Source organism: Venturia canescens, chromosome 2, assembly GCF_019457755.1.
Source record: "Venturia canescens isolate UGA chromosome 2, ASM1945775v1, whole genome shotgun sequence".
Classification (NCBI taxonomy): domain Eukaryota; kingdom Metazoa; phylum Arthropoda; class Insecta; order Hymenoptera; family Ichneumonidae; genus Venturia; species Venturia canescens.
The window spans coordinates 32,207,414-32,234,346 of NC_057422.1; the positions used below are offsets into that span (position 1 = coordinate 32,207,414).

The window sequence follows — 26,933 nt, forward strand, 5'->3', positions numbered from 1 at the left end:
ACATTTTTATACTGCATGTAACTTGGATAGTACATTTTTCCATTTGTCCAATATTTATGAATTTTTTGAAAATTTTTTATTTTTCTTCACAGAATTTTTTTCGATTATTTTTTATTTTTGTTGAATTTTTTTGAACTTTTCAATTTTTCGTTTATTATTTCTATAGAATTTTTTTCCTGGTTCTGAGTCTTTTTTCTATGTCATCCAGAAACAAGAGACCATCAATGTACTTGTCCCAACCTTTTTTTCCCTAGGGGAAGTTTACGGTTTGATATCACGCCTTTTTTCTCAAAAGTTCCTCATTTATGTTATGACGGTTATAGGATTTTAGTATAAATTTCTATGAATTATTTGCTTAGTATATTTTTATAGATTCCATTCTCATACGAACAATTTTTATGGGATGATCTTTTTCATAAAATTATCAGCAAATAAGGGACCATAAATGTACTTTTCCCAATCTTATTTTCCCTCGGTATGATGTTTGGCTTATAAAGTTGGTTTCCACCATAAAAGACCAATTTTTCGTAAAAATTGTAGTGAAGATATTTCGTCACAAGACTGCCCTTGAACTTTGGCGATTTTTTTCCTTATACTCTAATATGTTATGCCTATTAGGAACTCAACAGCATGGAGGAATCCGGGATGATAGGCCCGAGAAATGAATTTCGGTTTATAATGTTGGTTTCCACGTAAAAGACCAATTTTTCTTCAAAATTGTACTGAAAATATTTCGGCACTGGTTTGGTCTTGGACTTTGGTGATTTTTCTCCTTGTCTTCTAATATGTTTTGTCTATTGGGAACCCAAGAGCATGAAGAAATGCGTGTTGTGGGCCGTAATATGATTTTCGGCTTATAACGTTGGTTTCCACGAAATAAGATCTATTTTTCGTCAAAATTGTACTGGAAATATTTCGTCACCGGTCTGTCCTTGGCCTTTGCCGATTTTTTCCAAGTCTTCATACCAAGAAACAACTGACGTAAAGATTTCCTTAATAGAACAGATTTCATTTATCCCTTTTCTTCAAAATTCAAATGAAAGATAGATCAAATTCAAGACACGAAAAATCCAACAGATTTGCCCACTTTGAATGTCGCTTTTGCATTCTGAATCTAGAGATTTCATTTCATCCAAAACGTGCCCCCAATGAAATATATTTCCAAAGTTTGCAAGTGGCCGCTGAGATCCAATTATCCACAGTTTGATAGTTGCTGAAAAAAAGTACCTGAAAACTTCTAACATTTATTATACCAGAACTCAAAGCAGCAAAAAAAACTAAGCGAACTTAATTCAACAGAGCAACAGAATTCAAAGACGTTTAAGGTACCTGCATTGGTTTTGGAGGAAAACCATTTCAGGACAATTCAGAAATGAATTTAGAAATTCGAAAACTCACAATGGAGTAGAAAAAGGAAAATTGAAGTATTTAGAAAAGCGGAAGACTTTTGTGATAAATTTTCTAGATTACATGATACGGTTGGAGTAAATGATTTGAATGATTGGCACACATGCTGCAACACAGAAATATCAAAGTTTGGAAGTATTCGCTGTGTATCAGTCATACAAACTTCAATACTATTTGAAAAGGAACACTTAAAACCTTGCCGAACCAAGTTCCATTACATATTACCATAATCAAAGATAAGGGGTGATCCGTCGCATATATATTTATCCACAGAAATTTCAGAGTCAATGTATCTGCGCGATGAGCTTCGAAGACAACAATTTCAAATCTATCCATAAATGAGCAACTGAAGACTTTTATAATCAATTTTTTACTTCATATATATGTTACAGTTAGAGTCAAAATGTAAAATGAATGGCACAGTATTTAAATTGTATAGTTTGCAGATTTTTGCAGTATGTCAATGATCCGAATTTACAGCATTATAATGAAAAGTTGTCAAAAGTCATGATGTTACATTAAAATGACATAGCGCACATTGCATTCAGCAATTCTGTAAGTTTCTGGGGATGTTGGTTGGCATTATATTTGATCGCATCCAAAACTGAGCAACAGTAGACTTATTCGAATGAATTTTTTTTATAATAATTCCATATTTGTAGTTTGCAAAGTGGAAATACTCAACATACATGTCATTCCATAAGTTTTGTTATCAAAATTTGTGTTTGCATACAGCATTCCCAAGATACGACTTTTCATATCATCAGCAAAATAAGCATCCAAAGACTTTTTGGAAGAAGTTTCAAAATTTATTACTCGACAGACCAGGTGGAAAAAGTATAACAACACTTATATCAACACCAGAAACTGTTTTAAGAATTTGATATATAAGATGTGCGATTGATGATCATAGTCGGAAACCACTTGAATCATGTTACCACAATCAGCATGAAGAAATAGTAGAAAATTATAGGACACATATTAGGCAACCATTTAATACTATGTATCGATCCGCTGCAAACCGATGGAGTCAAAACAAGGATCGGAAAGAGCAGAGCCAAACTGAATAGGAAGCAAAATGTGGGAATATTCAAAAATACCGATGACACAAGAAATAAATTAGAAAACATTTATTCGATTGGAGTTTCTTACATTATATATATACTAACAGTTCCGTGTGTTCTTGTTTTATTAATTATCAACCATAATATTTCAGATCGCAAAAAGAAAATTTGACGTTATAGGTTGACGAACATTTTTTCTTACAACTTCCAGACCTATTTTGATAAACTGATTTGCCTTATTTATATTATTCACTAACTATGCGAACGTTTGCTACATTTGTCCCACACTTCGTAACGTCAAACCCCGGCCGGTTCGTTTTACCACACAGCTATCAAAGGGAACTCGTATATATGACCTACATTATTACACATGATATGTAATCACGCAACTGATGATATATTTACACTGGACAATATTCCGCGAACTCTGGTTTAATTGAAAGATTATCTCAGTTGACACTTATTTCCAATCGAACGAAATAATGAAATCTTGAAAAGTTTCGTTGACATATATATATGAATCGCGCATTTTTTTATATGTTTTATTTGCACACACAGATCACAGTCTACATTTACGCGGCCGCTTTTATACCGGTTTAGTATACCACAAGTTTTAACAAAATATACATTAACCAATTTTCACTAACCATTTTCATTTATTAATTAGAGTCCGCACACAACAGCACTTTGGGGATCATAACCTCACCTGTCAAAATGACGTTCAGTATGAAAACAAGTCTCGGGTGGTTTCGGATGTGCGTATCGATGTATTGATATCTTATAACCTATATTCACAAATGATATAAATGATAAACTTATTTTCAGTCAAACGAATTAATGAAATCTTAAAAAGTTTCGTCGACATGCACCGCGTATTTTTTTATTTTATTCTTTTTCACACACCAGACTACATTTACGCGACTGCTTTTATACCGTTTTAGTTTAGCATTCCACAGGTTTTAGTACTATGCACTTGGTTAGATGACGAAAGTTTTTTTTATATATTCCACACGCATTCCATAATGACAAAACTCCGTTTGTTTATACGATGATCGAAAACTGACACATGGTTTATATATATATATAATATTTACGGAGTCTGAGCGCGGTCGGGGTAAGACTCAAAAGTTAGAAGGCCTAAAATGGCGAACAGGCATTCTGTATAACGCATATATAGATATACAGAATGCCTGTTCGCTATTTTAGGCCTTCTAACACTTGAGCCTCACCCGCGGTCGGCCTAGCAGCTGGAGGAGCCGACATCGTTGAGCCAATCAGAATGCGTAGAGGCAACAACTCTACTACCACTAACTACGGCAAAACGCGTATACATATACGTCGAACTCGTGATGTGTCAGTAACTTTTGCATAATCTTGAGCCCGTGCAAAGTTTTTTCTCAGCAATTACGCCACCGATCGTGTTGATTTTGGGCGCAATCGAAAGAGAATTTCTTAATTAGCTGAAAGTTCAATTTTCAAAGCCTCAGATGACTCATAACTTCGGTAATTCAAAAAAATCACTTGCCAATTTTACCCCCACCACGGCGAATCGTTTTATTCAGAGAAAGTATACTCGGCAAGAGCCTCGGGCCAGCAGACGACAGGGCTGTCAATGTACTTGTTCCGAGACTCTACCGAGTCTCTTGATATGTTCAAGTTTAAAAAATAACTCTCCAGTTTGTATTCAATGACGGCAATTTTTGCTTCTCACTTATTCTTCCAGCGAACGAATTCCATTCGGAATAGGAACTAACCTATACTATTATTAAGAACATTAAACTAATAATGAATCGCATTTCAATAAATGTTTAACCGGATTCTGCCATACAATTCCATTTTTTCATGATTGATTTTTATTTAAATGAATAGTGATGGGCCGGACAAGTACTTTTAACACATATGTAAACATAATTTGTATCGATCCAATCGACGTCGAATTTTGTGAATAATTCCAGAGGATCCTGAAAGTCTGAGAAGAATTGATTTTCTTATAAGTCTCTGCCACCATAGAGTAACATATGACTAGCTTTCATGTGATTTTTTTGGATTTAAAAGCATCTTAAAAGAATTTAATAATGTCAAAATTTGGAGTTACTAATAAATACTTGTCCACCGATTGATATGATAAATTTTAATGCTGCACGTAATTCAAGTAGTAACTTTTTTGAGATCATTAGAAAATACTTGGCCTCGAATTAATATAATAAATTTTAATGCCGCACGTAAATTAGATGGAATTTTGTTCAGTTGATTTAGCTGTTCAAATCTAATAAGAAGAATGAGGCATCGGTTTCCAAAATGATTTCAAGACCGATTTTTCGGTTTTTTATTTTTTACTTGTTATTTGATTCTTTTGACACTTTAAAAAATAGATACAGATTAGTTTTTTTTACAGATAATGTTTTTTCAAGATTTGTGAAAATTTTTTCGAATTGTTCTGTATTTTTTTTTATAAAATCATTTTTTTTGACAATTTAAAAAGAAAATATTTTTAAAGTTTTTTTTATGGATGGAATTATCAGCAAACGAGGGACCATCAATGTACTTGTCCCAACCTTTTTTTTCCTAGGTAACGTTGGTTTCTACGAAAAAAGACCTATTTTTCATCCAAATTTTACTGAAAATATTTCGTCACAGGTCTCTCCTTGGACTTTGGCGATTTTTTTCCTTGTACTCTAATATGTTTTGTCAATTAGGAACCAAAGAGCACGGTGAAAAGCAGGTTGTAGGTCGTGACATGATTTTCGGCTTATAACGTTGGTTTCCACAAAAAAAGACCTAAATTTCGTCAAAATTGTGCTGGAAATATTTTGATAGAGGTTTGTTCTTGGACTTTGGTGATTTTTCTCCTTGTCTTCTAATATGTTTTGTCCATTGGAAACTCAAGAGCATGTAGCAATGCGTGTTGCGGGCTGAGATATGATTTCCGGCTTATAACGTTAGTGAAAAGAAAGGAAAAGAGAAAAGATAGATCAAATTCAAGACACAACGAATACAACAGAATTGGCCATTTTTAAATGTCGTTTTTGCATTCTGAATCTAGACATTTTCGTGTCATCCAAAACATGCCCCCGATGAAATATATTTCCAAAGTTTGCAAGTGGCCGCGGAGATCCAATTATCTACAGTTTGATAGTTGCAGAAAAAAGGCACCCGGAAACATTTATTTTGTCAGAATTCAAAGAAGTAAAAAACTGAGCGTACTTGATTCAACAGAGCAACGGAATTCAAAGACGTTTAAGGTACCTGCATTGCTTGTGGAGGAAAACAATTTCATTTCAGGATAATTTAGAAATAAATTAGGAAATTCAGAAATTTAGCATAGAATTTAGAAAAAGGAAAATTAAGATAATTAGTAAAGCTGAAAACTTTTGTGATGAATTTTTGAAATTACATGTTACGGTTGGAGTAAAAAATTTAAATAATTGGCGCACGTGCTGCGACACAAAAATATCAAAGTTTGAAGGTATTCGCTCCATACCGCAGTAATACAAACTTCAACACTATTTGAAAAGAAATACTTTAAAACTTGCTGAACAAAGTTCCATTACATATTACCATAAAGTTAGGGGGTGATACTTAGCACATATACTTATCCACAGAAATTTCCAAATTCGCAGGTATCAGCTGCAATTCAATGTATATGCGCAATGAGTTTGGAAGACAGCAATTTCAAATCCATCCATAAATGAGCAACTGAAGACTTTTGTAATGAATTTTTCACTTCATATTTATGTTACGGTGCGAGTCAAAAAATAAAATGAATGGCACAGTATATAAATTTTATAGTTTGCAGATTTTTGCTGTATTTCGATGATCCAAATCTATAGTATTAGAGTGGAAAGTTGTTAGAAGTCATGATGTTACATTAAAATGACATAGCGCACATAACATTCAGAAATTCTGTAGGTTTCCATGATGTTGGCAGGTATTATACTTAATCGCATCGAAAACTGAGCAACTGTACACTTATCGTAATGAATGTTTTTACCAATAATTCCACATTTGCAGTTTGCAGAATAGGAATACTTAACATACACGTCATTTCATAAGTATTGTTGTCAATATTTGTGTTTGCCTACCGCATTCCGAAGATTCAACTTTTCATATTATCAGCAAAAAAAGCATCCAAAGACTTTTTGGAACAAGTTTCAAAATTTATTACTCGACAGACCAGGTGGAAAAAGAATAACTACACTTATATCAAGACCAGAAACTGTTTTGAGAATCTGTTGTACAAAATGTGCGATTGATGATCATAATTGGAAACCTCTTGAATCACGTTACCACAATCAGCATGAAGAAATAGTAGAAAATCATAGGACACATATTAGGCAACCAATTAATAATATGCATCGATCCACTGCAAACCGATGGAGTCAAAACAAGGATCGGAAAGAGCAGAGCCATAGTTATAAAGAAAAAGACAGCGCAATTGAAAGAGAACAGAAATCAAAATTGTTTCATGTATCTGTGCATTAGTTTCTGAAGGCAGTAATTTCAGATCTATTCAGAAATAAGTAGGTGAAGACTTTAGTAATGAATATCTTCGTTAATATATTGCAGTCGGAACCAAAAAGTTAAAAGATTGGCATACCTGCTATTCACAGAAATATCAAAGTTCATAGGTACTTGCTACGTACCAGTTATACAGCCTTTGGTGCTATAGGGAAAAACACTTCAAAATTACATGAACCACATTTTTGAAACTTATTATGACACATTCAAAAAAAAGTGACAGATACGATGCATGTTGAAGCAAGCAAAATGCTGTAATTTTGTATGTCTCCATGGTTATCCGCAGACAAAATATTTGATCACATCCAAAAATGATCAGGTGTAGACTTACAGACATGAATTTTTCAACCCACAATGCCAATCGCAAACATGGTCTGGAAATATTCAATATACATGTCGCTCCATCATTTTGTCGAACTCTAGAGGTGTTCATTGCATTTCGAAGATACAAATTTTGATATCATAAAAATTAAGCACCCAATGACTTATTGAAATAAATTTCCAAATTTATCATGTAACAACTCAAGTGAATATATCTATGCATTTACATGGCCCAAAGATTTTTCAAAACTTGGGTGTATGAACAAGCAATCATGAAGGCTTTTTGTTATAAATTGAAGCGTTTCGTTGTTACCCGGCGTGAGGATCGGGTAACTCAGTCCTTGGGGGAGGATTACGAAACAGGATTTTTTTTCAGAATTCCGGGTCGAGAACTTCTATTTGTTAATTGGAATGTTGCAGAAGCAGGTTCAAAGACCACAGCTTTCCTCTCTCTCCCGATATCACTGGGTCGTAGTAAATGCCTCAGGCCGAGTGTTACTTTCGTGTATAATAATTCGATCCTTCATCACTGGCATTCAGTGAATGAGAGAGAGAGATCGCTGCTATAAACATGAAAGAAAATTGAACTGAAATAGATTAATGAGGCGAGAATAAAAGTCAAGAAGTTACCTGTGACGTTCCTTTTTGGGAGATGCAAAATGTGGGAGCGTTGGATGCTGAAATGAACTTTTAACGATAATTGAGAGTTGGAACTCTGATTTCGATTATCAGGAAGGTGTGCGAAAGAGGAGTGAGAGATAATGATCGACACGCCGGGCATCCCGCGTTGGTGTGCGTCGCGTACGAAGACCACACGCACACGTTTTCGCCTTATCTCCTGCCTTGGTTGTCTCCCCCTTGCCTCGCGCACGGACCCGAAACTCGATCGATATTAGCTATTATTATCGCTACACATTCTCGAGAAGATCGACGCTAGAATCTATGAGCCATGAGCGAAAAGGATAGAGGCAGGTTGCGAGAAATAAAAGTGAAGCCCAGCAGTACGAGACAACTTTCTTCTTTATTTGTGATTGATTCGAAATTACAGAATTCTGGTAATGATAATTGCACGTGGCGGTCTCTAAGTGGAATCGTGAATTTACTCGAATAAAGGCCAGCAGTTATGTTTTTAAGTATAGTGCCCGGGGGCTGTGGTCAAACTTCGTTTTCTAGTCACACTTCCGAGAAGCGGAAGATACCAAATGCGAGGAAACGAGATTTATACCATATCTCCGTCTCCTCTCATGGCGGGGACTGCGCTATATGCACAGTTGAGCAAGAGGAGGCCGAGGCCTCTTGCACCACGTGAGAGAAATATTAGATTGCTCTCAATGAAAAATAGTATTCGAACTTCTCATCGAACTTGATGCCACAAAATTCCTTTCGAATGTGATTACAAAGCCCGGTGGTCGAAGGGCGGTGGGCGAAATGATGTTAAATCGCGTGAAATTGCCCCTTGTGAAGGATAATCGAATTAAATCCGCGAAGATTTCACCCGTCCTGCCTACGGTCACCGGCTAATGCCAATTCTCAAGGTCCGACATCCAGTGCAATACTTGGGCATTCCAAGAGAATTGGGTCCTCACCACGAACTCAGGAGGAATTTAGGATGGAGCAATTCTCGAGTAACTGGAGCATTACCTTATTGCAGAGTTTTGGAGACGAAAAGATGTTCTTGCTCTCGAGCGTGCCCTTAAATAGCTCCAGGCTGCTCAGGGGAGTTCTCCCTTCCTGAACCCGTATCGTCTCCTCAGGTGGGAATGAGCGAGGAGGGTACGTATCGCGGGTAGGGTGCAAAGGGGGTAGACTGTTTCAATGATATGGTGCGGACAGAGTTATTGTTAATTTTCCCTAGTTTCTGATTCTGATCTTGTATCAGGCGACTCGAAGTATCGAATAGGTAGCATACCGAATTTGGGGCTGTGACAATTAGCCGGTCCAAGGCGGGCGGGTGACGTGCTCGTCTTTCCGTACGCCTGAGTGGTCATCCCGTGAAAGAAGGTATCGTCGAGGCAGAAGGGCGTGGTTAGTTACGCCTCACACAGCACCTGTGGTTAGTCGGGAGTTGCCCGCCTATGAGTATTGTTCTCTCTCTCATCACATCTCAATCACATAGGAAGAGACGAGACTGTGATAAGATGATCGGGACACACACAGACTGACGAGGATGTATGAAACGATCATGAAGTATTGTAGTAGTTTTTATTCAGGCTCTTTATTGGTCACTGTCCCGTTACGAAATATTTCAAATTATCTTGTTGAAATCAATATGAAGAAATAGAAATACGAATATCTCTCGTATTGTCTGGAGAACAAATAGAAATTGGTATGACAATACACTGTAAGCTAAGGAGGTGGAAAAAAGGGACCGGTGAACACAGCCAAACTAAACGAAAGAAATTATGACAACAATACATTGAATTACTTGACCAAAGTTTTTTAAAATTTATTTGAATTCGTTTACACACAACCATCCACCTCTTTCTTTAATGTAATTACACAACTGTAACGAAACGCTCTAGCCGACCTGGCCTGAACGCCGCCACGCGTCGGTTCGAGCAACCTTAATAATACGGAGCAGGTATGAAGGAAACGCGGACACTGTTAATTTTGTTAAAATATAAAAATAATCAATTTTATTCAATTATTTGACCGAATTTTGACAAAAATAAAAGAAATTTTGCGCCTTGGCTTGCTAATTCGAAAACAATTTTGTGTTTTTTGTTTTTAAACTGTCTTGCTTTGTTTAATCGGATCTGGCGAGAAAAAGACCCGAAAAACCCGAAAACGTTGCAAATTCTCTGTCTGAGATAATTTTTAATTTCTCAATTTTCGGAATTTAATTGTACAAAAATAATAATTAGAAATAAAACAATTTTAAAATTAAGGGTCGCGTTCGTTCTAATCTCTCGACACGCCTCGAGCTTAAAAACCTCTCGATTCAATGCTTCGAGCTATAATTCGTTTGACGCGGTTTTTCCGATGTCCTGTTACGCTTTCTTTTAAAATCAACTAAGAGTATTTTACAATTTTGAATTTCTTTTTACTCGATATAAAATCAATTTTAAACTATCGTCTCTTGGATTGTTATTTTCTAAAATGGGTCTAGATCTCCCTACCTGGACCACCTCGGACAATGTTTTTCAAACGAGAATTTAATTTTTGATAACAGAATAAATTTTTAATCCTCCTCAACAATAAGAAAGGTATAAAAAAATGAAAAGGTAGGATGTAAACCACGGGCTATGGGATAGAAACGTCACCGAATCCCTCCGAGAGTCCGTGCATTTACAGGGTAGAGGTAACCTCCCGTCCACGTGTTATGGGATCGAGACGTCACCGAATCGATCCGAGAACTCCGTGCAACGGAAAGCCGGAAATTTTTTAGAGGTTAGGTGTGGACCCTGGATTATGGGATCGAGACGTCGCCGAGTCGCTCCGAGAATCCAGGCATCCAAGGAAATAGGCACCGTCCACGGGCTATCAATTAATCCACTTTTGAGGTTTTATTTATTATAGATATTATTGTCGTGAATTGGGCTCGAAACTTATTGAAACTTCTTTTATGAAAAAAATAAAATTGATTATATCCACTGCTATTTCCAATAAGGTTTTATTTATTTAAACGAAATTTGCAAATTTTGCACCGTTGATCCACGGGGCTACGATCGCAATCACTTTATAATAACATAACAGACGATTGGTCGAGACGGATAGATTCTCACCGGTGATTGGTTATGATGGGCATCAAGAAGCCCTTGTATGTATCGGTCTGAACCCATATACGGATACGTCAGCTGCGTAAATGTGTTGGTACTTTTTGCATAATCTTGAGCCCATGCAAAGTTTTTTCTCAGCAATTATGCCACCGATCATGCTTATTTTGGGCGCAATCGAAAGAGAATTTCTTAATTAGCTGAAAGTCCAATTTTCAAATTGCGACATAACTCCTGAGCTTCGCAATTCAAAAAAATGACATGTCGATTTTACCCCCACCACCGCGAATCGTTTTATTCAGAGATAATATAGTCTCGGCGAGAGCTTCGGGCCAGCAGACGACAGGGCTGTCAATGTACTTGTCCCGAGACTCTGCCGAGTCTCTTGATCTGAGGTGGTCTTAGTCAATGCTCCAAAAGACATGCTCGTGCCAATAACAAGTACATGAATTCGTATGACCCATCTGTTCCATCATCATATTTAATGTATTTCGATGTTAACAATTTGTATGGATGGGCAATGAGTCAACCTTTGCCTTATCCAGATTTTGAATGGATTGAAGATGTGGCAAACTTCAACATTGAAAATCTACCATTAGACTCTGAAATTGGTTATATACTTGAGGTTGATCTGGAATATCCGAAACACTTGCACGATGCACATAGTGATTTGCCATTTTGTCCAGAGCATGACAAACCTCCCGGCGCGAAGCAAGAGAAGCTTCTTGCAACGGTGAATGCGAAAAAGCGATATGTCATACACTATCGTGCATTGCAGCAGTGTTTGAAACATGGTTTGAAAATCACTAAAATACACAGAGTCTTAAAGTTTAAGCAATCTTCCTGGCTCAAAACATACATCGATTTGAATACACAGTTTCGTACACGTGCGAAAAATGATTTTGAAAAAAATATATTCAGATTAATGAATAATGCTGTGTTTGGGAAAACCATGGAGGATGTTTGTAGTTACGTCCAAGTAAAACTGATAACGGAATGGGCAGGTCGATATGGAGCTGTAGAGTTGCGAAATCTCCAAGTGAAATTTAACAAACCGACAGACATGTTGGCATGTCTATTTTAGATATTTCAAAAACTTGTTTATATGAATTTCACCACGAGTTCATGATGCCGATGTACTGGGATAAATGTAAAGTCACGTATACGGATACTGATAGTTTAATTTACCATATTGAATGTGAAGACGTGTACGAGGACATGAAATGTAATCTCGACAAATATGACACCAGCGACTATCCCCATGACAATATTTATGGTATACCGCTAGTCAACAAAAAGGTCCCGGGTCTCATGAAAGATGAGAACAACGGGGCCATAATGACCGAATTCGTTGGACTTACTTAGATCGAAGATGTATGCGACGCGAGTTGAGGGTAAAAAAGATGTTAAAAAAGCAAAGGGAGTAAAAAGTAATGTTGTTGCGAGAACCATAACATTCGAAGATTATGTGAAATGTCTTAATGAACAGATTGAAATGAAGCGTTCTCAATCTTCAATTCGCTCTACATTACACAATGTCTATATCATCACGGAGACAAAAAAGCTTTTTTCACTCATTTCTTCTTCTCCCCCACGGTCTTCATCAATTGAAAAAGATAAGAGTATGGAGGACTTTTCACTGACTTATCATTAGGCATATGATCTCGTAAAAGCTTCATATTGTAAAATTAAATAAATTTTCTTGTCGAGTCATGAAGGGTAAACATTTATTCTTTGAGAACACAATTTAAATAACCAAGAAAAAATATAACGAAGGACAAATTCAAATTCCGTGGGAATACACAAAATCTCAATATACCCACTCGCTCACTCACACACAAACATACTCACAAAATACACTTCCGCACACTTCGCCAGTCTCCACGCCTTTACAAAAGTTCGTTGTGGAGATTTCGTTGAGGTTCTCCCGGCACGGATCTCGATATCGTCGTGGGTTTTGGACCTCCCTCGTGGACTCTGGTCCGCCGGCGGATCTCGGGAAAAATCGTTGATCGTACTCCAGAAATCGATCTTGAGACGATGATTTTTTGATGATAGGGAATATTGGGGCGGCCAAGCCCAATATTATACCTAATAAATCCGCTACCGGCGGTTTTTAATCCGAACGGAATTCTGCGGAATTGGTACATGTGCGAATCAAACATAAAAGCTGTATAATGCCGCGAGTCTACATGCAGCGGAACCTGCCAATATCCGTGGGTGAGGTCCAATTTCAAAAAATACTTCATTCCATTATACTTTTGTAAAATTTCATTAATGATCGGTGGAGATTCGTGATCGTCTTCAATGATATCGTTTAATTGACGGGCATCGAGACACACACGTACCGTTCCGTCTTCCTTTTTCACTGTTCTTAAAGGGTTACAAAATTGACTTGCAGTTCTTTCAATAATCCCTTGCGTCATCATTTTTTCTATTGCTTCTGCCGTTGCTTCTCTAAGTTTAAATGGAACCGGGTAGCTTTGTCTTATTTTTGGATTGGGATTGGTCACCGAAATCCTATGTTCATAGCCAATAGCGCATCCGGGTTTGTCCGAAAATAATCGTGCATGGGTATCCAATAAATTTTTTAATGTAGCCTTTTCACTTCCCGATAGCGTCTGGCATTTTGAAACTACTGCCTTTGTATCAACGACCACATTCACCGTACGGACCCTAATTTGCCTAGCCTTTGTGATCCTATTTGTTTCGACTATTGCTCTATTTCGATCTTTATCATCCCCCTGGAGCTCATCTATCTCCATAACTTTCTCTTTTTCGCATTCGCATGATCGGTCATAATCTATATTTCTCAGTTCGTTCACTTTCACTACAAAGACGTGAATTTTTTCATTATCTACCGAACATATCAATGTTTCTTTCGGATCTTGTTCAAAAACTTTGGCGGAGGGTGATAGACACCGTCCCCTGATTTCTATTAAACTGAGTTTATAATTAATCACCGCATCGTTTTTCGACATCCAATCATGTCCCAATATGATGTCCGATGATAGATAGGGTATAACGAGAAACGTACTATTGATACGCATTTGGTCTATCTCTATTTGTATATATATTTGCTTTTTTACCGATGTCGCTTTTTTTTCAATTGCCGTTGAGACCATGACTTTTGATACCGGGAGTTCTATTATCTTATTTTTTTGAGACAACAGTTTATACAATTTTTCAGAAATGGCTGTCACTTGGCTCCCCGTGTCTAATAGCGCGGTAATCTCTATTTCATTGATTTTCATCCTAATATGCGGGCATTTCGCCCATTTTTTTATCTTGTCAGTGGGTGTAGGACTTGGTCCTTCTTCAATTCCTGTCATTAAATCATCAATAAAATCGAAATCTTGTGGACACGCCGCCACTGTATCCTTACTTGGAAATTTATTATTTATTAGATTTTCGTTTGACAGCGTGTCACCTCCTAGTTTAAAGACTGATTATTTGAGTGTGCCCGGGGGTAAGTCGAATTATCATTTCCCGAACGACTATTATTAAATTTCGGCGGCGGTGGATATCGAGTATCAGGCATTTCGAAATTTGATTGATTCCGATAGCCCCTTTCGGCATTATGATATTGATTGTTATTGCGCGATTGGCCATAACGTTTATTATTACCTATTCGCGATTGAGTCGAACTTCTATTGTCGTTCGTATTCATCTGATTTAAACCGAATCCCGAATTTTTTGTTTGACCGTGGTTATGATATTTATTCATTTTCTCTTTGTCGTCTCGCACCGCGTCTAAATTTCCGAGAACCTGTGCGATTGCTCTCGTGCCTGCGAAATTTACCGTCGAGAGAGTTTCTCTAACCCCTATTGGCAATTGTTGCACTATATAATAATTTGCCTCAAATTCTGAGAGTTTCGGAATAAAGTACCGGGCTTGAGCCAATTGTCTATAGAAATACGTCTGTAATGATTCTTGACGCGGATCATATTTACATTCCATCCAGTGTTTTTTTACCCTGACGCGTATCGGGATTGAGTAAAATTCATTTAAAAATTCAAGTTTGAAATGCTCATAATTCGCAAAATTCCCTTTCAAACTGTACCATACTCCCGCTTTACCCACCAAGGAATGTTCGACAATCGCTAATTTCCTATTCTCGCGAATATTTTTTGCCCTTAGAAATTTCTCCAACTCTTCGATAAATTCGGCTGGGTGTTTTTCACTCTCGACTTGGAATTTCGGTATGGCAATATCTATATTTAAATTTTGTGCATTACTGATTATTGACGAGATATCCTCTGCCGCTAATCCAGTATTTGTTTGGCCTTGCCTGCTTAATCCGTCTGTCTGTTGTTGTTGCTGCTGATCTCGATTTCGCTGAGATTCGATCGTCACTCGCAATTGCTCTAGTTTCTCTCTTTCTTGTCGCAGCTTCTCCCACTCAGCTTCTATGATTGCCTGTTGCGAACTACTGCTTTCACGCTCGCTGCCATCCGCTTTATTAACCATTTTCTTTTTCTTTTTTTCCCTTAAACAGACAGATGTATTCAATTTTCGTTTATAAATATGGCCCGATCTCGTAACGTACTTGTTTCCTCTATTATTCACATCCATCAACTGGACATTTTATATTTTATATCCAATTCAGTTATTTATCGATCGAGAATCACAGTTACGTTACGTACCCGTGGCCCATCAAGTTTACCCTATAATATTATTCATTCATTACACCTTTACTTTACTTCTATGGGAGATCAAATCAATTATACCAACACTTTGTATTGATTATACACGTATATTTGTATTTTCTATTTCATCAAACTCGAGCCTCCTAGTTGGGCGCCATTTGTAAAATTAAATAAATTTTCTTGTCGAGTCATGAAGGGTAAACATTTATTCTTTGAGAACACAATTTAAATAACCAAGAAAAAATATAACGAAGGACAAATTCAAATTCCGTGGGAATACACAAAATCTCAATATACCCACTCGCTCACTCACACACAAACATACTCACAAAATACACTTCCGTACACTTCGCCAGTCTCCACGCCTTTACAAAAGTTCGTTGTGGAGATTTCGTTGAGGTTCTCCCGGCACGGATCTCGATATCGTCGTGGGTTTTGGACCTCCTCTCGATGGACTACCCCTTCCAACTCGTCGTTTCTCCCGAATTGTCTCTCTCGGTGAGAAGGGTAAAATTGTGGATCGGACACACTGGCTCAGCAACCGTCTCAGAAAAGAGAGCTTCGATCATCGCACGTGAAGCCGATACTCTGGCTGATTAGTCCTCGGGTAATATTGGGCTTGGCCGCCCCAATATTCCCTATCATCAAAAAATCATCGTCTCAAGATCGATTTCTGGAGTACGATCAACGATTTTTCCCGAGATCCGCCGGCGGACCAGAGTCCACGAGGGAGGTCCAAAACCCACGACGATATCGAGATCCGTGCCGGGAGAACCTCAACGAAATCTCCACAACGAACTTTTGTAAAGGCGTGGAGACTGGCGAAGTGTGCGGAAGTGTATTTTGTGAGTATGTTTGTGTGTGAGTGAGCGAGTGGGTATATTGAGATTTTGTGTATTCCCACGGAATTTGAATTTGTCCTTCGTTATATTTTTTCTTGGTTATTTAAATTGTGTTCTCAAAGAATAAATGTTTACCCTTCATGACTCGACAAGAAAATTTATTTAATTTTACAATATCATCACGGAGTTCTGAGATTTCGCTCTTTATATTATCAATTTTTTCACGGAGATAGGCGAATATAAAGAGCGAAATCTCAGAACTCCGTGATGATATGAAGCTTTTACGAGATCATATGCCTAATGATAAGTCAGTGAAAAGTCCTCCAGACTCTTATCTTCTTCAATTGATGAAGACCGTGGGGGAGAAGAAGAAATGAGTGAAAAAAAGCTTGCGGTGGTTAAAGAACTGCATAAGCCAGCTCGGCGGAATTATCCACGTCGACATGTGGATATACGTGGCCTGGATGAGACTTGGCAAGCTGATCTTGTAGATATGTCGGCATATGCACAACACAACTCCAACCATAATTTCCTTCTCACCGTCATCGATATATTCTCCAAATTTGCCTGGGCCGCACCGTTGAAGAGTAAAAGTGGAAAAGATGTGACCGCTGCAATGGAGTCGATTCCCAGCAAAGGACGCATACCGAAAAATCTTCACGTCGATCGAGGAAAAAGAATTTTATAATACTGACTTTAAGGCTTTGATGAAAAAGTATAATCAAGAGACTCGGTAGAGTCTCGGGACAAGTACATTGACAGCCCTGTCGTCTGCTGGCCCGAGACTCTCGCCGAGACTATACTTTCTCTGAATAAAACGATTCGCCGTGGTGGGGGTAAAATTGGCATGTGTTTTTATTGAATTACGAAGCTCAGGAGCCATTTAGCAACTTGAAAATTGAAGTTTAAGCCAATTGAGTAATTCTCTTTCGATTCCGCCCTAAATCAGCATGATCGGTGTTGTAATTGCTGAGAAAAAACTTTGCACGGGCTCAAGATTATGCAAAAGTTACCAACACATTCAAGAATGTATGCGTCTGTATTTATAAACACCATCAAAGGCACTTTGATGCTCTCGAGTTTCTGATTCGTTGGATCTGACGACATCCATTTTTAGACGTTGTGATTGGTTGTTGAAATTAGTTGTTGATGATTGGAAATCTGACGTCAACTTCAGAACGTAGCACACGGCGCAGCACAGCTGGTAACAGCAGTCATAAATTCGACGGATATACATATATATATGTACAAACCATGTGTCAGTTTTTGATCGTATGAACAGAGTTTCGACTTCGACATTGCGAAATGCGTGTGGGATCAATAAAAAAATAATTTTCGTCATCTAAAGAAGTGCATATTACTATTTATTTTGTTATTTGTGATATATTAAACCGGTATCAAAGCGGCCGCGTAAATGTAGTCTGTGATGTGTGTGTGAAAAAGAATATAAAAAATGCGCGATGCATATATGTCAACGAAACTTTTCAAGATTTCATTATTTCGTTCGATTGGAAATAAGTGTTAACTGAAATAATCCTTCAATTAAACCAGAGTACGAGAAATATTGTCCAGTGCGAATAAATTGTCAGTGGCGTGGTTATATATCATGTGTACATAGGTTATATATACGAATAAATAGAACAAAAATACACGCAACTGTTAGAATGATATTAGAAACTTTAATTGAATAAATATTTTCTAATTTATTTCTTGTGTCGTCATTATTTTTAAACATCCTCATATTTTGCTTGATATTCAGTTTGGCTCAGCCCTCTCCGATCCTTGTTTTCACCCGCTCAGTTTGCAGCGTATCGATTCATATTATTAATTCGTTCCCTAATATGTGTTCTATGATTTTCTACTCCTTCATGATGATTGTGGTAACATGATTCGAGAGGTTTCTAACCATGATCTTGAATTGCACATTTTGTAAATCAGATTTTCAAAAAAAAATCTGGTCTTGGTATAGTGTGTAGTTATTCTTTTCACATTAGGTCTGTCGAGTGATAAATTTGGAAACTTTTCCAGAAAGCCTTTGGATGCTTTTGTTGCTAATGATATGATAGGGAAAAAAAGCTTGGGACAAGTACATTGATGGTGTCGTGTTTGCTGATAATTCCATCCATAAAAAAAACTTAGAAACCGATGCCTCTTTCTTCTTATTTGATTCGAACAGCTAAATCAATTGAAAAAAAATTCATCTCATTTACGTGCAGCATTAAAATTTATTATATCAATTCGAGGCCAAGTATTTTCTAATGAATTGAAATAAGTTACCACTTGAATTACGTGCAGCACTAAAATTTGTGATATTAATCGGTGGACAAGTATTTTATTAGTAACTTCAAAGTTGAACATTATGGAATTGTTCTAAGAAGCTTTTAAATCCAAAAATATTATATGCAAGTTAATCATTTCTTGCTCTATGGTGGCAAAGACTTATAAGAAAATCGATTCTTTTCAGACTTTCAGGAGCTTCTGATATTATTCACAATATTCGACGTCGATTGGATCGTTACAAGTTATGTTTAAATATGAGTTAAAAGTACTTGTCCAGCCCATCACTATTTATTGAAATAAAAATCAATCATAAAAAAACGAAATTGTACGGCAGAATCCGGTTAAAAATGTATTGAAATGCGATTTATTATTAGTTTAATGTTCTTAATAATAGTATAGGTTAGTTATACCAAATGAAATTCGTTCGCTGGAAGAAGTGAGAAGTAAAAATTGCCGTCATTCCAATACAAACTGGGGAGTTATTTTTGTAAACTTGAACATATTTAATGTGCATAATGTTTTTTATTTATCGATGCACAAATACATCCCTTGTATAGTACAGGACAATTCGTTTCCATTCTTATTAAATTAGTGCACTTGAGGGAAAATTACTTGAAGATAACTCTCTAAATTCCCTCTGCATGAATATTTGTGCTCCATCAGTTCTAGAAAAGCCCTGATTTTTATTTGAATAAACAATTTTAATGGAAAGTGATGGGCCGGACAAGTACTTTTAACTCATATTTAAACATAACTTGTAACGATCCAATCGACGTCGAATATTGTGAATAATATCAGAAGCTCCTGAAAGTCTGAAAAAAATCGATTTTCTTATAAGTCTTTGCCACCATAGAGCAAGAAATGATTAACTTGCATATGATATTTTTGGATTTAAAAGCTTCTTAGAACAATTCCATAATGTTCAACTTTGAAGTTACTAATAAAATACTTGTCCACCGATTAATATCACAAATTTTAGTGCTGCACGTAATTCAAGTGGTAACTTATTTCAATTCATTAGAAAATACTTGGCCTCGAATTGATATAATAAATTTTAATGCTGCACGTAAATGAGATGAATTTTTTTTCAATTGATTTAGCTGTTCGAATCAAATAAGAAGAAAGAGGCATCGGTTTCTAAGTTTTTTTTATGGATGGAATTATCAGCAAACACGACACCATCAATGTACTTGTCCCAAGCTTTTTTTCCCTAGGGGAAGTTTATGGTTTGATATCAGGACTTTTTTCTCGAAAGTTTCTTATTTATGTTTTGACGACTATATAATTTTAATTTTAATTTCTATGAATTATTTACGATTTAATGCTTGTAACATTGGTTTCCACGAAAAAAGACCTATTTTTCAACAAAATTGTACTGGAAATATTTCGTCACAGGTCTATCCTTGGACTTTGGTGATTTTTTTCCTTGTACTCCAATATGTTTTGTCAATTAGGAACCCAAGAGCATAGTGGAAAGCAGGTTGGAAGCCGAGATATGATTTTGGCTTGTATCATCTGATTCGTCGAAAAAAGACTGATACCGCACAATCAGTATACTAGTGAAGAGTATTATACACGAATGCTGTAGGATTGTAATATATTTGATATTTTCTTACGGTTCGAAATCATTTTCGTTGTGTGACTTAAGAAGTTTTGTTTACATTCTTTGTGGTGTAATAAGAAAACGGGCGATCTCAATGTAATTGTCCAATTTTTTTTTCTCCGAGTGAGGATTTTTACGGCTTGATATCAAATCTTTTTTCTATGGCAGTTCTAAACGACAAAAAATATTCTTAAATAAGATTTTCTAGAGTTAACCAATGTTTCTATTGTGATATTTTAAAATAAGTTCTCCAATGATATTCTTTAAGTTTTGTACAATTTATAACAGTTTGATATTCTTCGAATGTTTCAAGTGATACCCTCAATTTTTCAACTATTTCGAATGTGTCCATAATTTTGTGGGATTAAAATCATATTCCGTAAGGTTTTTCAATATTTTGTATCATTGTGGAATTTTCCCCCGTCATTTATAAATTTTGTTTTCAATAGTTTTGATGAAATCATTGTGAATAAAGAAAATATGAAGATTTTTCAATGAAATGAATTTTTTGATTGATTTTCTTTAAAATTGGATAGAAGGAGAAAGAAAAAAATATATACCATGTTCACCAAGTCCACCAGAATTCGCAATTTTCACATATGTTTATTGAATTCTAATGCTACCAATTTTTATTTCATTAAAAAACGTGTTTCCAAGGACTTTTTGAAGCAATCTTTTTCATTCGTATTATCATACCCAGAGATAAAAGTTGACACACCCACGTCGATGCACAAAATTTTTGAACTCTGCATGTAGCCACCAAGGTTCAACCGGACAAAAGATAAACTATGAAGTGCGTCAAGACCAACAGAATTGCTTATTTATTAATATGTCCATTGCATTTTGAAAACATAACTTCTTATGTCATTCATAAATAGGCCATCGCTGACTTCATGTATCATTTATCATTATTTTGAGTTATTTATTACTAGTAATCCATATCGTAATTCTATAATTCTTCTACAATTTTTATTAATTGTAAGTATCCATATTTCATAATCAAAAATAGGAAGTGCTAATACCTAGCGTGCATGTCAATACACAGAATTTTCAAAGTTTGCAAGTATCCGCTGCAATTTATTCATCTAAATTTTGATACAGAAAGAAAAAATTGCCACCGATTCATAAAATTCATTATGCCAAAACTAAAAGGAAAAAAGACAGCGCACTTCAAAGTGAACAGAACTCAAAATTGTTTCATGTATCTTCGTTTATATATTGCAGTCGGAATCAAAAAGTGAAAAGATTGGCACACCTACGCTTCACAGAAATATCAAAGTTCATAGATATTTGCTGCATACAAGTAATACAAACTTTGGTGCTATGGGGCAAACCATTTCAAAATTCCATGAACCACATTCTTGAAACTTATCAAGAGACTCGGTAGAGTCTCGGGACAAGTATATTGACAGCCCTGTCGTCTGCTGGCCCGAGGCTCTCGCCGAGACTATATTATCTCTGAATAAAACGATTCGCGGTGGTGGGGGTAAAATCGACATGTCATTTTCTTGAATTGCGAAGCTCAGGAGTTATGTCGCAATTTGAAAATTGAACTTTCAGATAATTAAGAAATTCTCTTTCTATTGCGCCCAAAATCAGCATGATCGGTGGCGTAATTGCTGAGAAAAAACTTTGCACGGGCTCAAGATTATGCAAAAAGTACCAACACATTTACGCAGCTGACGTATCCGTATATGGGCTCAGACCAATACATACAAGGGCTTCTTGATGCCCATCATAACCAATCACCGGTGAGAATCTATCCGTCTCGACCAATCGCCGATGAGAAAGTTTCTGATAGTCCTCAATGTTTTCTTGTATACCGTCTGTTATCGTCTGTTATGTTATTATAAAGTGATTGCGATCGTAGCCCCGTGGATCAACGGTGCAAGATTTGCAAATTTCGTTTAAATAAATAAAACATTATTGGAAATAGCAGTGGATATAATCAATTTTATTTTTTTCATAAAAGAAGTTTCAATAAGTTTCGAGCCCAATTCACGACAATAATATCTATAATAAATAAAACCTCAAAAGTGGATTAATTGATCTCATACAGTGTACTGAGAGTGAGTAAAATATTGAGAAGTGAAAACGTGAATAATGTGTGTCGTGAAAATTAAGAATTATCTGTTCTATACTTCGATATCGTAATATATACTGTAACGTAACGCTCTTGGCGACCCGGCCTGAACGCCGCCACGCGTCGGTTCGAGCTACCTTAATTTCAAAAGGAGCAGGTATGAACGAGACGAGAGACAAGAATTGTGTTGATAAGATAACAAAATGAATTTATTAAACAATACTATTATGTTTTTACAAAATGATACGCGTTTTTTAATTTTAATTAAGTTTTTACAAACATGATACGCGTTTTTAATTTTAATCTTTGTCTGTCCGCGTTGTTTAACCAAGTCAGGCGAGAGAAGACTCGAAAGACCCGGAAAAACGGAGCGTTTTACTGTATGAAATTTCGATTGAATTTTCAAATTTGTTTTTGTTTTTGTTTATACAATAAAGAACGCTTTATGGTTTATCGTGCCCCTGCTTATTCTATTGCCTCTCCTTTCCGCTTGCATGAGATTTTTCAGACAAAAAAAAACAAACAAAAAATAATGAAATTCGCAACACTACTAATTGACAACCGATGTCCTGTAATCCTAACCGCTTGACCCTGAATTCTTACGCTTCCTAGCAATTCAAGAGTGTTGTACGCTTTTGTTTTTACAATTTTTTTCAATTTGTGATCGCTTGGATACTATACAAACTCTAGTCTTACCGCTGCCTCTTGAATCAACGCTTTTATCTGCTTGTTATTTGTTATAATCGATTATAATTTGATTAGATGATTTATCTTGACTTTGGAGTCGTACAATGGTTCAAATGGGGTGCGGATTATTGATTTATTTAATTCTAATGCTAATTAATTCGTTCGACCCAACAAATCGGATAAATTATGAAACAATTTTGAATTTAATAATAATTAATCATAAAATCATTTATTTACCGCCTCTATTCTCAATAAACCCAAAAATGCTAGGTGGAAAGTTTGTGCTTGACCACGGGCCTCAAACGTCGCCGAATGGCGTCAATGCTCAAAAACACAAGACAGGTTAGGATGTGAACCCCAGACCACGGGCTCGATACGTCGCCGAGTCTCGCCAATGTCCTGAGCATTCACTAGGTTAGGTAATTTTGCCCACGGACCACGGGATCGATACGTCACCGAGTCTCACCAATGCCCCGTGCAGCAAAATTCGGAAATTATAGGTTATGTGGAATGGACCCTGGACTACGGGATCGATACGTCACCGAGTCTCACCAATACCCCAGGCATCCAAAGGAATAATAGGAAAAAGGATTTTAGGTTATATCAGAATAGAGTGTATTTTTCTATTTGAGTCTGCTAGTTCTTCTAGGAGATCCGAGTTGGTTCTAGAGGTAGGGTGAACTGCCATCCGAATGAGCCGTGCACCGACTCTTATACCCCGTTCCCCACTCTAAATTCTCTCAAACGCCGAATTTCTCAGTTTCGGACGCGTTCTGCGCATTCTTTTGTAACGGGCTTCCCTATTGGCTCGCTGCCTTAATTCGCGCCTTGCTATTGGCTAATCGCTATTTTGCCCGATGCGCCGAATTCCGCTTTGATTAATTTTCCGCTCTACACGACTTAAAAATAATGAAATTTCAATGCCAATTCTTATTGTTTAATTATTTAAGCGATTTGGCTTCATTGTTTTATTTAATATCATTTACTTTAATTTTATTTGAAAAATCGTAAAAAGTCACGTTTGGGTCCTGTAGCCCATCGACGCTTATGCCTGCGCATGCGCTGTGAGCTCGCGTTTCATTTTATTTGAAACTATACAAATTTGTTACCAATTTTAGTCTTTTCATTATTTTCCTCGGATAGCTGCCATTTTTCCCGTCATTTTGACCCTAATTACGTTCATATTAATTAATAAAAGGATTGGGAATAATTGAAAATAAAAATACAATTTTGGTTCGAATTTGGGGCTTGTGGCGCCGTTCAGTGCGTTGCCCGCCGGCTCGCTCGGGCCTTTGTGCCAGTAGCCAAGATGGCCGCCGGTCGGGTCGCACGCCCGTCATCGCGCCGCGATGTTTTTCACATGCGTAGTATCTAGTAGTTCGAGCGGGCTCGGGCCCCTACGCGAGTGTTACGTCTCAATACATAGATAGCAAATTTGCGAGATTTCGCGTCATGTTGACGTTTGGGCAAAGGTTTGGGGTTATGACCGCCGGAGTGCTGTTGCGTGCAGAGTGTAGAAAAATAAAAGTGGTTATTGAAAAGTGGAAGGAATCGATATTATTAATGACGTGACTAATTAGTGTTGAATAATAATAATAATAACAATGAGAAAAAAAACGTTCGTTCATTATAACCTCTAAAACGTTCTTTCCAAACAGAAATTCTGTGTTGTGTAATTACATTAAAGAAAGAGGTGGATGGTTGTGTGTAAACGAATTCAAATAAATTTTAAAAAACTTTGGTCAAGTAATTCAATGTATTGTTGTCATAATTTCTTTCATTTAGTTTGGCTGTGTTCACCGGTCCCTTTTTTCCACCTCCTTAGCTTACAGTGTATTGTCATACCAATTTCTATTTGTTCTCCAGACAATACGAGAGATATTCATATTTCTATTTTTTTTATATTAATTTCAACAAGATAATTTGAAATATTTATAACAAAAAGCCTTCATAATTGCTTGTTCATACACCCAAGTTTTGAAAAATCTTTGAGCCATGTAAATGCATAGATATATTCACTTGAGTTGTTACATGATAAATTTGGAAATTTATTTCAATAAGTCATTGGGTGCTTAATTTTCATGATATCAAAATTTGTATTTCGAAATGCAATGAACACCTCTAAAGTTCGACAAAGTGATGAAGCGACATGTATATTGAATATTTCCAGACCATGTTTGCGATTGGCATTGTGGGTTGAAAAATTCATGTCTGTAAGTCTACACCTGATCATTTTTAGATGTGATCAAATATTTTGTCTGCGGATAACCATGGAGACATACAAAAATACAGCATTTTGCTTGCTTCAACATGCATCGTATCTGTCACTTTTTTTTTGAATGTGTCATAATAAGTTTCAAAAATGTGGTTCATGTAATTTTGAAGTGTTTTTCCCTATAGCACCAAAGTCTGTATAACTGGTACGTAGCAAGTACCTATGAACTTTGATATTTCTGTGAAATAGCAGGTATGCCAATCTTTTAGCTTTTTGGTTCCGACTGGAATATATTAACGAAGATATTCATTACTAAAGTCTTCACCTACTTATTTCTGAATAGATCTGAAATTACTGTCTTCAGAAACTAATGCACAGATACATGAAACAATTTTGATTTCTGTTCTCTTTCAATTGCGCTGTCTTTTTTCTTTTTAACTATGGCTCTGCTCTTTCCGATCCTTGTTTTCACTCCATCGGTTTGCAGCGGATCGATACATATTATTAATTGGTTGCCTAATATGTGTCCTATGATTTTCTACTATTTCTTCATGCTGATTGTGGTAACGTGATTCAAGAGGTTTCCAATTATGATCATCAATCGCACATTTTGTACAACAGATTCTCAAAACAGTTTCTGGTCTTGATATAAGTGTAGTTATTCTTTTTCCACCTGGTCTGTCGAGTAATAAATTTTGAAACTTGTTCCAAAAAGTCTTTGGATGCTTTTTTTGCTGATAATATGAAAATTTGAATCTTCGGAATGCGGTAGGCAAACACAAATATTGACAACAATACTTATGAAATAACGTGTATGTTGAGTATTCCTATTCTGCAAACTGCAAATGTGGAATTATTGGTGAAAACATTCATTACGATAAGTGTACAGTTGCTCAGTTTTCGATTACGATTAAGTATAATACCTGCCAACATCATGGAAACCTACAGAATTTCTGAATGTTATGTGCGCTATGTCATTTTAATGTAACATCATGACTTCTAACAACTTTCCACTCTAATACTATAGATTTGGATCATTGAAATACAGCAAAAATCTGCAAACTATAAAATTTATATACTGTGCCATTCATTTTATTTTTTGACTCCCACCGTAACATAAATATGAAGTGAAAAATTCATTACAAAAGTCTTCAGTTGCTCATTTATGGATTTTCTGTGGATAAGTATATGTGCTAAGTATCACCCCCTATCTTTATGGTAATATGTAATGGAACTTTGTTCAGCAAGTTTTAAAGTATTTCTTTTCAAATAGTATTAAAGTTTGTATTACTGCGGTATGGAGCGAATACCTTCAAACTTTGATATTTTTGTGTCGCAGCATGTGTGCCAATTATTTAAATTTTTTACTCCAACCGTAACATGTAATTTCAAAAATTCATCACAAAAGTTTTCAGCTTTACTAATTATCTTAATTTTCCTTTTTCTAAATTCTATGCTAAATTTCTGAATTTCCTAATTTATTTCTAAATTATCCTGAAATGAAATTGTTTTCCTCCACAAGCAATGCAGGTACCTTAAACGTCTTT

At 36.3% G+C, this 26,933-nt stretch overlaps 1 protein-coding gene across 2 annotated transcripts in view; it reads left to right on the plus strand.

Annotated features, from left to right (window-relative positions):
- The window catches only part of LOC122406467 (SET and MYND domain-containing protein 4-like), a 1,392,500-nt gene that overhangs the window by 1,221,782 nt on the left and 143,785 nt on the right, over nt 1–26,933 (plus strand). The gene's annotated exons all lie outside the window — the stretch shown is intronic.